Here is a 13415-nt window from a genome sequence, read left to right on the forward strand (position 1 = left end):
AGGTGTCGTCTTCTTTGGGTTTAATTGAAACAACCCAGGAGGATTATCGAGAAGAGAACACACGAGCAGGGGCCAGGAAGACTCTTGGAAGGAGGACAAGCTGAGACAGCCACCGAGGCTGGCTGGGGGCAGTCTGCTCCTTTTAAAAAATTTTTAATTTTAAAGATGTGGGGTACAATTCAGGGTTAGGTATACAAATATTCATTATGCAGATACCCCTGTTGGTGAGCTGTGTCCGCCCACCCTCCCCTGGCAGTTTCCCACTGTTGCTAATCCCTTTCTTATAATATTGCCATAGCTGTTCAAGGCCCGCTTATGAGTGAGAACATGTGATACTCAGTTCTTTGTTTCTGTGATAGATCACTCAGTATTATAGCCTCTAAGTCCATCCAAGTTGCTGCGAAGTTCACATTTTGTCCTTATTTATAGCAGCGTAATATTCCATCATGTGCATGTACCCCACTTTTTAAAATCCAGTCCTCTTTCAATGGGTAACATGGTTGGTTCCGTGTTTTTGCTATTGTAAATAATGCGGGGAGTCCACTCTTAAGGGTGGAGGGGGTGATCGAGGGAACACATTTGGTGAATTTGATGTTAGAGGTGACTTCCCACTCTCTGTTTTGGCTCAGGGATCCTTTGGGGGTCATTCGTAACTGGAAACTGTCAACGTCAGACTCAGCAGGGGCTTGATCCGTTTCTCCCGTGCCTTTTGCAGTAATGATCTAGAACATTCCACACACTCGATAGATACTTGTTCCATGGACATCCCCTTTCGCTGTGGGTTAAGTGAAGTTGGCAAGTTCTGTAAATGGGGTTCAGACGAGGTTTATAGTTTTTTGTGTGTCCACAAACTTGTTTCCAAAGTCATAGAAATGTGTCAACACTGTTATCAATAATTCCACCAAATTATTTTCTGAACTGCTTCCAGTGGGAATTGGTGTGCCCCTATTATCATGTGCCGTCAAAAGGGGCGGGGGGCGCCTTTGGCATGTGACCTTGGCATCCACACGTGGGAACTTGGGAGCCTTGGTCCAGATTCCATTTCTGCTGATGTCTGGTGTTCTGGGCCAACATTTAGGACAATGTCCTCAGGCCCTGGCTGTGGCGGGTGGCAGCTGCTTGTCAGCTCTTCAGTGAGTGGCATGGTCTGGGGCTGCAGTCTTCTTTGGCAGGCTGTGGACACCGCTGTGTTGACCTCGGGCTGGGTTAGCCAACTGGAGTTCCAGATTTTAAGGGGAGAAAAGGAGTTGACTAGAAACAACACAGTCAAGTTCTAGGCAACTGTTTATTTGCGTGGGATGACCCCTAACCAGCCAACGAGGATTGAGTGTGGAGCTCACATTAGTGAGGCCTTTGTTCCCTGCCTCACCTCTTCCACCGCTGAGAGTGAATTGTCCGAGCTGGGATCTGTGACTGTATCCTTTCTTCTTGCTGCTGCTTCCAAGTGTCTTCCTGGTTCTGGCTGTGTGTTCTCATCCTGATGCTCCTCTTTGGTAGTTTGACCACAGTCTTCCATGTTTTCTCTGGGGCCGATTTAAGGCGGCAAAGCTTGCTCCCGTCTGAGTGTGTCCAGGCTGCTATAACAAAGTCTCACAGACTGGGGGCCGGGAGGGTTTAAGCCACAGGTTTAATTTAGCTCAAAATTTTGGGGGCTGGAAGTCCAAGATTAGGATGCTAGCCGGATTGGGCTCTGGTGAGGGCCTCTTCTGGGTTTCAGGCGACTGTCTCTCCCTGTCACATGTGAGAAAGAGGGCAGGAGAGCCCTCTGGGTCCCTTTCATAAGGGAGCTGATTCCATCCACGAGGCTCCGCCCTCAGGATCTCGTCACCTTCCAAGGCCCCACCTCCTAATACTATCACCTTGGTGGTTCGCTTTTAACCCATGAATTTGAGGTACATGAGCACGATGTCCACGTCACCCCTAGCTGCACCTTGTTCCTCTCTGATGCTGCGGTCCCTACTCTTATCTCAGGTTCTTTTTTTTTCCTTATCTCTGTCATTGGCTCACAGGCAAAAACAGTGTATCAGTCCAACGCTGACTGCTGAGGAGAAAGCTGGGCTTGCTGGGGAGGGAGCCATGGGTCAGCTCCTGGGAGGGGGGGACTCTGCTTTTCTGACTAGCATTCTTTGGAATGCTGATTTTGCCAGGAAACCCGAACAGACCGTTCTCCTATGTAACAGCATCCAAGAAGGCACCTCCTCCAGGGCGGCCCAGAGCGCAGCAGGCTCAAGGTAGCCGAAGCTCCTCTCAAAGCCTCCTCAGCCTTTAAACTGAAGGACAAAAGTACAGAACAAAAACCTTGACCGGGCTGCTGGGGAAGAAGGCGTTCACCTGGACATAGCCAGACCTGCATGCCTATAAGCTCCCAGGGCAAGGAGAGGACCCATAGCTTTCTGTGCTCTAGTGGGGACTCAGAGAGGAAGGGGCTGTCCATTTAAAAACAGGCGCGACCCTAAGTGGCCCTCCAATGTCTGTCTTGGCCTCTAATCCAATAAGCATGACAAACTGGAATTACTGAAGATTTGAATGGTGTGTGCGTGAAATTCCGGTGGCAAAGGCATGGGTGGATCCTGAAATTTCATTCAAATACACTGGTGAAATCATAGAGCATTAAAGGTCAAACGTAATCCCTTAATCTTAGAATCAATGCAATTATTATGAGCTGATGGGTATTGATTATCTGTTCTTGAGATTGTGGGTTTCCAGAGCTGAAAATAAGAAGCGTTGGAAGTAGTTGTAACTATGCACAGATAAGCCTTTAACAGCTCATTAAACCTCTTCTCCCTCATAAATGAAACTGGCCCCCGTCAGCAATGTTTAACTGAGAGAAAAACAAAGCCAGAGAACACCATTGATTTGGCCACAGACTTAGGGTTGCTGTGGCATTTTAAGTTGGCGGCTTACTGAATACTTTAAGAAAAATCCCCAATTTAAAAAACATATTTATCTTCCTCATCCCAGATCCGGCTGCAATCACATTTTTTGGAAGTCATACGCCAAAACGCCTCTTGACAGCTGCATGGATGACGTCACTGCCACGTGTAGTCTTTGTTCTAAACCACGGCCACAGTCATTCCTCAAGCACAGCGGAGACCACCACGCCTGGAAGCCCCTTGCCTTGCCCGGACAGTCAAGTGGTGATTCTGGCAGCACGGCGCTGAACTTGGACTCCTTTCTGGAAACATCTTTGAAGACTCTTCCTGTGCTACTTACCCCTGATGGTATCAGTCCTTGGCAACTAAGGGACTCAGGTGAGAATGAACTGATGTGGACTGAGACAAGCACAGAGCAGAAAGTTCCAACCCTCAGAACTCGGTTCTCGGGGCTTTGTCCTCTGGGCTGCCCATGTCTTCTCTGCCTAACAATAGAGTGGTCTGGGAAGGCGTCACATGATCCAGCAGGGCCTGCTCAGTCAGGCAGTGGGCAGTGCTCTCTGGATGGGGTCCAGGTGTCCTAGTTTCCAGAGGCACTTTCATGTGGTGCCTCCTGAGTTCCCCTAGAATTCTGCCTCCTTTTAGCATTGGAAGGTGATGGATTTCTTTTTTTTTTTTTTTTTAGTGGGAGCATAACTTTGCACACTTCTGTACTGGCAGGTAGATCTGGTAAAGGGAGGAACATGTGCTGTGTCTTCATGGAATACATGGAAGCGCCATGGAGTGCTGGGCAGTATCCTGGTGGGAGATGGTCAGAACAGATTCTTCTCTGGACAGGGAAGGATGTATCAGAGGGCAGGCAGAGGGAGGTCTTGTCGTGGTGAATCCTGGTCTATTTGCAACCTCAGGAAGGTACTTGCAAGTAGCTGGGTAGCAACCCATCACTGGGTAACATTGCTTAAGCTGCTGTCATCAGAGGGCCTAAAATCCACATCCTCCTCAGTGCCCGCTAGGAGTTCCTAATATCAACTACAGTCAGGACAGCACTCAAAAATGTAGCTGCTGGGGAGTGATTATGCGGCTGATGTGTGTCCGAAAATTCATGAAGTGCTTAGAATATTCATTTTCTTTGTGACCATTAGTCCATAAATACCATCTATTATGTCATTCTAACTGTAATGTGCATAATGGAAACTAACTTATTTTGGTTTGATTTTGAGGCGTTAATCATGGCAATATTTAGTTCTATTGTTGGTTTGATGAGAGGATTAAAACAAACTATTTTTGGAGATTGGTTTGTTGAAAGAGTTTTTTTCTGAGTTACTGGAAGTGAAGGCTGTTTACTCTTGGAAGCAGGTGTGCACGGAGGGATAAAAGGAGTTGCAGGACAGGAGCCACGTTGCTGGGGGGTTCTGACTGACTGAGTTCAGGCAAAAATCTCTGCATGGTCAGTAGCCTCATGACAAAGGGGACAGCGTTCTTCCAGCTGTTCATTCATTCGTTCATTCATTCATTCATTGAATGCTTACTGAGGGTGAATTTAGAGCAAAACTTTGTATTGGCCAATTTCCTTTAACTCTGTATGAGCTCACACTATCTGGCCATTGTGAGCCCTCTAAATATAATCGTGATCATAAGAATAAATCAATGTGGACCTAACTCGATAAAGTGAAAAGAGCTAGGGTTTGGCCTTAGAGTGGCCTGGACTCCACTCCTGGCTCTGGTCCTTACAGCTATGAGACATGAGCAAGTCGTTGAACCTCTCTGAGCCTCAGAATACGCAGCTATAAAGTGGTGACAAACAGATCACTTGCTTAAGTGATGGTTAAGAATTCAATCACCCAAGGGCTGCATGGGGTTCCCCAGCAGCTGGCCCGTGGCACTCAGCAGATGTCTGCTCCCTTGTCCCCCTTGAAACTCGCCATAAAGAATGGTTTCCTGCTCTACAGAGAGTTCTCTCCAAGCGCAGCCGTGACACCTCAGATATATCACGTATTGATTGCACAAGTCACTGGATAGTCAGGGTCTCTACCCCTACCTGGTTATCTAATGAATTCATCTGAGCCTCTTCCTCCTCCAGGTCTGAGTAGGGAACAAGTATTGCCCTTCCATCTGACTTTTTTTTTTAACATTTTTTAATTTTAAAATGTGGGGTACAGTTAAGAGTTAGGTATACAAATATGCATTGTGCAGGTACCCTTGTTGATGAGGTGTGCTCCCCCGCCCCCAGACAGATATTGACTACCGTTAATCCCACCTGCCTTCCCCTCCCTGCCCCCCCATAATTTCCCGCCACGGTCAATCCTTTTCTTATAGTATGGGAGAACCACAGAGTTCTCCAGCCCTCGCCTCATAGTGTGTTTGCGGAGCTGAAGCCAGGCAGTACGAGTGAAAAGCTTCCGGTGATCCAGTTACTGGATGCGACCCAAAAGTCTTCTGATTCTGCCGGACTCCCCAGTCAGGTCTGGAAAAATATTTTCTGCGTTTTGTCTTCGCCTCTGTTGCGAATGCAGGGTTGCTAAGAGCTTTGCACGGATAGTCTCCCGTCGTCTTTGGTAGGCGTGATGACTCCAACGGCGAGGGCGGGCCAGCCCCTGACTCGTCACTGGTGACGTGATTCCTGCCTCAAGAGTACTAGAAATGCTTCCTAGAGATAGTCCTCTGTCTCTAAGAGACAGTTACCAAAGTGGAAGAAATAAAATATTTTGGGAGAAGAGAGGGAGAGATTCTAGCTCCTGTCTGAAGGTATGCTGCCAGCCTAGAGCCTCAGAGGGCGGGAGGAGGACAAGTCTGTTTGCTTGGGAACAACGGAGAATTCATCAGCCAGATCCATCCCACTCCAGCCTGGTGGGTTCTGGGCCTGCACCCAGGGATCCTCCCGTGCCTCTCCTTGGAGCACCGTAGCACTGTCTCCGCTGGACTCTGCAAGCCCTGACAGATGTTTCTGCCTTCAGGATTTTCTGCTTCTCCCCTTCAGGATTTGCTGGAACTCCTGCGACTGTTTGAAGTACTGCCCTGAGCACATTTGGACTCTGTGGTTTCTGTGCCGCTGAGTCAGTGGTGTGGCCCTGTCCTGGGGGCCGACGGTACCAAGCTTGGAGAGTTCCACCTGACTAGCACAAGGGAGAGTGCTTTGAAATGACTCACAATGTCCCGGAGAAAATGAATGCCACCCTCCATTTGCTGCCAGGCACAGGGCCAGGTGTCTGCAGGGCCCTGGTCTACCGGAAGCTGCTCACCCTGCTCACACCTGTGTGTGGTTGGAACAGGCTTGTTTCTGCTGGGCTTCCCATCTGTGCAGGAGTGGGCCAGTGGTGTTTGCACTGAGAACTGGTAAACCGGGGATGGAGCCAGCTTGGGGACCGAGCACCATGCCTGGGTGTCCAGGCAGGCTTAGCTTCAGGTTAGCTTGCCTGAGAAGGGTCTGTTCTTACTTCCTGCTGGTTGACCATGTGTCTGGACATCCAATCATCACTGATTCAGTGCCCAGTCTACAGATGCGGAATAGCCTGGCTTAGGCTGACGCCACCACCTCCTCATCCATAAAGATATCATAAGGCTTAATTATGGCAAGAAGTCGTATAGATGCAGCCACAAGGCATCACAGCCTGAGAGAGAACTTGGTAGGAGGGGTGGCTCTTGGCCAGGAGTTACTTGGTTAGAAGAGACAGAAAATCACTCGAGGCGGTGCATGAAAAGAAGGGTTTATACTGAGGCTACAGATCCTCACAAAATCCCGTTAACAGCCAAACCAGTAGGACAAGAGCTGGCTTTGCTCCAAAGCCAAACCTCAGCAGGCAGGTGTGCGGATGACCCCATGCTCACTCTCCAATAGGCTGCACCTTGCTCTGCTCTCCTCCCTAGGTATCTTTCAGGCTTTTTCCACATCCCACATCCAAATTCTAGAAGGGAAATCTGCTTGGCTGAGCTATAGGCAGGGATCCCTGAGGTCCAATCACCGTATCCCAGAGAATCGGACATCATACCTGATCCATAATGAGGTGTGGAGATGGCTCCGCTGAGCTGGTAAATAAGCAGGCGTTTATTAAACTTTGCAAGCTGGTGAAAATGCCACTATGAGGGCTTGTTAAGAAGAGCTTGTCCCTCAGCTCACACTCTCAGGTTGATAGAGACTCTGGTCTCTGGCTAAACATTTGTTTAAACACTTCTGAGGGCAGGAGCCACAGGACACAAGGCACCCTGGTGTGCAGGGAATTGCCTGGGCGGTCAGGGGTGGGAGATGAACGGAGGTCCTGAAGATGTGGGACCCCTCATCACTTTGGAAAGGTCCTGGGTATTGAGAAGTTGGCCTGGGGAAGAGACGTGATGAGATTGGGGTAGCGGGGAGAGTGACAGGGAGGGGCTGCATTCTTCCAGCCTCTGAGATTTGCATAGATCACCTAGTTCAAAGCTTCTCTGTCAAGCTCGACCTGGCTCTCTTTTACTTACTTTGCAGTGGGCATTGCAGGGTTTTGTCATCAGTCAACACCCTTGGGGAGTGCACTTTGTCAGTGGGTCCATTTTGCTCACAGCGTGCACCATCCAGTTCTCCCCCATGCAACTCTCTGGCCCCGCCACCAGGACTCCAGCTTTGGGCTTTCCTCACAGGATGACAGTTGTCACCTCAGGCCATGAGGCCCATTCTCAAGAACCAGGCTTCAGGAGCCGCTCCTGGAGTAAGATTTATACTATGGCTGCTTGTTTTTGAAAAATGAAAAGTGGGGGGAATAGCATTTCTTTTTCTTTTCTTTTTTTTTGAGTTGGAGTCTCACTCTGTCACTCAGACTGGAGTGCAGTGGCTGCTCCCGGCCACCGCAGCCTCGACCTGCTGGGCTCCGGTGATCCTTCTGCCTCAGCCTTCCGAGTAGCCGGAATTACAGACGTGCACAACCACGCCCGGCTGATTTTTTGATTTATTGTAGAGATGAGGTCTCGCTGCCCAGGCGGGTCTCGAACCCGTGGGCTCAGGCAATCCACTCACCTCAGCCTCCCAAAGTGCTGGGATTACAGGCTGAGCCACCGTGCCCGGCTAGCATTTGTTTTTCTAAGTAAACAGCTGACTAGGTCCTGCTCACTGGATTCTGTAATTCTGCACATGAAAACACGGAAGCAATATGTCCCCCCCTCGTTCCAAATAGCTGAGAAAACCTGCCCGTGGTGCATCAGTTTCCCCAACCTGCACACATGAATTGAAGCAGGGAAGCAACGATGCAGGGCTCTGCTTTCTTGGGCTGAGACCCCGGCCAAAGGCTGCGACCCTGACCTGCAGGAGCAGGCCTGATGTGATGCTAATGCAATGGTGGCTGGACGGGGTCTCCCTGGGTGGGAGGTGAGGCTGGGGGTGGAGGCCTGGGGGCTCTGTGCGGGCGGGCCCCAGCCTGGGAGGCAAAACGGCATCCTCCGCTCTGAATCTGGGTCACTAACTCTTCCTCATGGAACAGGAGTCACTTCTGCCCATCATTGAGGGCGACCCTGCCTGGCCTCCGTATCCCTGTCCTTCCTTCCCCGGTGTTTGCAAGGGTTGCTGTGGTTGTCCTCCTCTCTCGGTGTCCGTGACCACCTCGGGGAGCAAGTCTAAGCTAAAGCCCAGGTTGTCCCGGCTTCAGCTAAAACAGTAAGACTTCCAGGGCCAAGTGCTTGCAGAAGGGCAGCCTTTTCCTAATGACTTTTGAGGGCTGTGGTGACACAAGCTTCCGCAGCCCAGTGAGCTGAGGCCTTCCTGATGGGCTGGTGATGGTAGGGTAATGGGCTGAGAAGGCAGACATCTTTGAGCAGCATACTGCAGACTCTTAAAGGGAAACTCGAGCTCATTGCACATATTTGATTTTCTTTGGCATCATTCCATGGCACTTCAGAGGCTTGTTTCGCTTCACTTTCTTTTCACCTACTTAACCATGTTAAGGGAAATGCCACCCAGCAGTTTCCATGGCAGGAGAGCCTTGCTCAAAGGGGATAGAGGAGAGTCACCTTCTTGGTGAGCAGCCAGGCATAGGTACCGCAGGTGGACCCTCTCGTGTAGACACAAGCCCTTTGCATCTCCCAGTCCTTAGTCTCGACAGGCTAAGAGGGGCATAAGCCAGGGGCTAGCAGGAAGTCTTTGAGAACCTAGAATCTTCTCTCCGGACCTGAAGGTCAGACACGGGGAGGGTGAGCACCTCCAGCTCAGGGGTTGCTCACCTGCAGAGGGGCTGTGTCTGCCAGCCCCTTTCCAGGTTGGGCAGCGGGAATAAGGAGATCTAGGGAGCCAGGGAGGGGCTGGGAGTCCTTGGAGACCTTGGCCTTGTATGAACCCGTGGGAGCGAGGGACTTTTTTCCCCTTCCAACATGGGAGAAAGGGTGGGCTCCCAAGCTGCCACCTGGGAGCCAAGTAGCAGCCTGGACAGATGTCCTAAAAAAGGACAAGTGAAGGGCTGACAGTCCTCCTCTGAGCAAGAGATGGGGTGATCTCCAGACCAGGAGAGGAAGGGGCTGGCCATGGCCACATGGGGAGAGACCAGGTGTGGATCACCCATGGCAGAGGCCAAGAGAGACACGCCTGTGCCTCTCGCGACGGTGCTCAGACTGCTAGGAAAGTATGAGTGCTGAAGTCCTGGACACTTGGACTGCTGTCACAAAGTACCTAAACGAGGGGGCTTAGAATAGCCGAAATGTACTGTCTCTCAGTTCTGGAGGTCAAACGCCTGAAATCAAAGTTTTGTCAGGGCCGCGCTCCCTCAGAAGGCTGTAGAGAAGTGTCTCTCTCCTGGTCTCTGGTGGCCCCAGGCGTGCGGTGACTGTAGATCTCCTCTCCAGTCCTCTGTCTTCACATGGAGCTCGCCCTGTGTCTCCACGCCACCTTCCCTCTGTGCCTGTCTGTCTCTGAGTCCAATCTCCAGACACAAGTCATAGTGGATTGGGGCCCAGCCGAATGACTCACCTGCTCTGAATGACCTCTGTCAAGGCCTCATCTCCGAATGAGGTCACATTCTGGGGACTGGGAGTTAGGGTTTCAACTGTTTTCTTTTTTTTCTTTTGAGTTGGAGTCTCACTCCGTCACCCAGGCTGGAGTGCAATGGCATGCCGATGGTCACCGCAGCCTCGACCTACTGGGCTCCGGCGATCCTTCCGCCTCAGCCTTCCAAGTAGCCAGAACTACAGGGGCGTGCTACCCTGCCTGGTTAATTTTTTAAAAATTATTATTACTGTAGAGATGAGGTGTTGCCAAGTTGCCCAGGCTGGTCTTGAACCCGTGGGCTCAGGCAATCTACTCGCCTTGGCTTCCCAAAGTGCTGGGATTACAGGCTGAGCCACTGAGCCCAGCCCCAACTATTCTTTCTTGGAAAACATAGCTCAGCCCACAACTGGGGTCAGAGAGAAGCTGAGTGCCGCCCCTAGGAAGCCAGGCAGCCCAGCTGCCTGGCTGCACCTGCATGGTAGCAGAGACTGCAGGCAACAGATGGACTAAACTTCCCTCAAGTGAGACCAGAGATCAGACCTCACCCATGCCCCTCTCCCTCCAGACCCTAGTCCAGGAGATGGGATTGGGGGAGTGGGTGAACGTGAGTCTTTACCTCCTCCTTTCTTCCACGGAGAGAAGACCCTGAAGGGCACCCCACCCCGGTGTCTACCTGATTCCTGGGCCGCTGACCTCACTGGCGAAGGGAGGTAGAGTCCAGCAAAGATGTGAAATTGAAACTCTGAACTGGTCCAGGCAGATTTCATCAGAAAAATGCTGAAATCTACTAGGTGGTAGCTCCATAAGGGCACAGGCTCGGTCTGCCTGGTCACAGCTGAGGAACGTGGGACCCAGCAGAGTCTTGCTGAGTGAATGGGTGAGTTCAGGATGGCATTGAAGGCCAGGAAAGGAAGAGTCAGGCTGGAAGGGATAAGCATCCTTGATGAAAAGTTTACCCATCTGTGAACACCCAAGAGGAGTCTGGGAGAAAAGGGACCCCCCACTACCCATAGCTGGGACTAGGCTGACAATGGAGTGGGTTGGGTGTAAGTCAGATATGGACGGGAGCTTTGAAACAGCATACATGGGGTGGAATTTTGAGAGCTGGACCTGACTGGAGAGTTGTAGAATTTGCCCAACAAGGTAGGGCCTGGCCAGGGTGTTGACAGCACACACGCTCCCCGTGAATTTGTTTCCAGGGTTGCCTTACCAAAGTGCCACAAACTGGTGGCTTAAAACAACAGACATGTGATGTCTCATGGTTCTGGAGGCCAGACATGTGAAACCAAGGTCTGGGTGGGTCACGTTTCCTCTGACGGCTCTAGAGTGGAGCCCTTGCTTGCATCTTCCAGCTTCTGGTGTAATCATGGCATTTCTTGGCTTGCAGTGACATCACTCCAATCTCTGCCATCACGCGACCTTCTTCCGGTAGCTTCTGTGTCTTCACATGACCTTCTTACAAGGACACCAGAATTCGGATTTAGGGCCTCCCTTAACCCAGGATGACTTATTCTCAACTAATGACCCTGTTTCCAAATAAGATCACACTATGAGACTGCAGGTGGAAATGAACTTTTGGGGACCCCAATCTGTCCAGTGACACCTTCCAGAGCTTACGCACGAGTCTGTGCTCCCTGTTCAGCATCGGAGCCCATGACACTGGTCTCCGCCCACCCCATTCAGCCACCCGCCCAGCCCTTGGGGCAGTGTCTTGCTCTCCAGGTGCCCTGGCCCTGCCTCTGTGGAAGCATCTCTGCCTCAGGCGTGATGAGGGGTGGCTAGCAATCAGGAGTGCAGAGCGCCTTTGCCCCAGGGAAGAATAGCCCCATTGCTGGAGGAACCAGTGCAGGCTCCATCCCACTTCGCATTTCCAGGGCACCTCGGGTAGCTGCCAGTCCTTCCAGAACTGTGAACTTTGTTCTGAGCCTTTGCTCTGGTTGCCAGGATACAGCCACACCTGTGAGATGCTCCCCCAGCCTGATTAGAATCGGGGTGCAACAAATACCACTTGGGCTGTCAGCTTTTCACAATCATGCTGTGAACTAGGATAGATTTGGCCAGTGCTCCCTTGACCCTAATTTGCACCAAAGCGTTGTCACCGCCCTGTTCCTTTTGTTCCTTGGGGTCTACCTTTTCCGAGAGATGGCAAATCACAGGAAGTGTTTTCTGTTGAAAACTTTCTTTCCATTTGTGGAAAATAAACTCTTAGCCAATGTTTACTATGTCAATTTTGTAGTTTGAATTTTATTAGAAAATAATTTTGACAGCACTCTGCTATTCACGGGCATTTTCATAATATCATCTTGTACTTTTGAATCACTTTCACGAAATCGCGTATGAGGGGGAGCCCAAAACCCCCCAGAATTCTCTTTTTGGAGGGTAAGCCCCTTGTAGTACACTCGGAATTTGTTCCTTTGGGACCAACAGTCAACAAAAGATTTTGGCTGGAAGTTTTGAGAAGGTCGCATCACCATTTGTGAAAGAAATGCCCCAAGTTGTGGCAAACAGGTGACGGGTTCTTCTACGATGGTAATACACCTGCCCACATCATGCTGAGTTTTCAGCAGTTTTTGACCAAACATGGCATAACCCCCGTCCCTCACCCTCCCCATTCACCTGATCTATCCCCTAAGGACTCTCTTTTTAAAATTTCGCCGGTTGAAAAAAGTCCTCAAAGGGAAACACTTTGCCAAAGTGGAAAAGGTGAGACCAAATATGTCAGAAGTACTAAAAGGCATCAAAATGATGAGTTCAAAAACCGTTTTGAGCAGCGGCAAAAGTGTCTCCATAGGTATATTGCATCAAAGAGAGGAGAGTACTTTGAAGGTGACTGAAGTTTAAACATGTAAGATTAAATACACAATTTAAAAAAGATAAATTTTGTCTATCCTTCCACTTCAGCCATCCCAGCAGGCCAAATCTGCAGTAGCCACAAGTGTGCCACTGCACTCCAGCCTGGGCGATAGAGTGAGAGTTCAACTCAAAAAAATAAAATAAAATGTCTTAATGTCTCACAAAAAAATAAAAAATAAAAATAGATTTTTGGGTTTTTGGTCCCTCCTCGTACTATGTGCCAGCCGCTTTCCTAGGCATCTGAAGATAGAGATGTCGCCTTCATTACTGGGGAGTATACACATCAGTGAAGGAAATGGGCGTGGATTCCACCCACGAGCCTTTGTTCAGAGGGTCTGAGCGCTGTCAAGGTTTCACAGTCCTGGTCCCCCAAGACTCGCTGTCTGAGGGCAGAGGTGGGGAGGTGCAGAGTGATGAGAGAGGCAGTGAGACTCAAGGAATTCAGGAAGAGTCAGGGTAAGGGCTCCCCTTGAAGTTGAATGTAGACACACAACTGGTAATTGAGACATGATAGGCTTTGTCTGGCAGAGAAGTTTTTGTGTTGTTTTGCTTTGGACTTCTCTGTTTTTGTAGCAATGGCATAGTCTCTTCTAAAGTGTTAAGTGATCAAGAAAGATATGCACATAGAAGTTATAAAAAGACATTCGTATCTTTTGCCCATTTTACACTGTTTTCCACAGAGGTTGCACTAGTTTACACTCCCACCAACAGTGTAGAAGTGTTCCCTTTTCGCCACACCCTCTCCAGCAGCTGTT

Source organism: Carlito syrichta, unplaced genomic scaffold, assembly GCF_000164805.1.
Source record: "Carlito syrichta isolate Samal-C Ts95f unplaced genomic scaffold, Tarsius_syrichta-2.0.1 Scaffold305810, whole genome shotgun sequence".
Taxonomy (NCBI): Eukaryota; Metazoa; Chordata; class Mammalia; order Primates; family Tarsiidae; genus Carlito; species Carlito syrichta.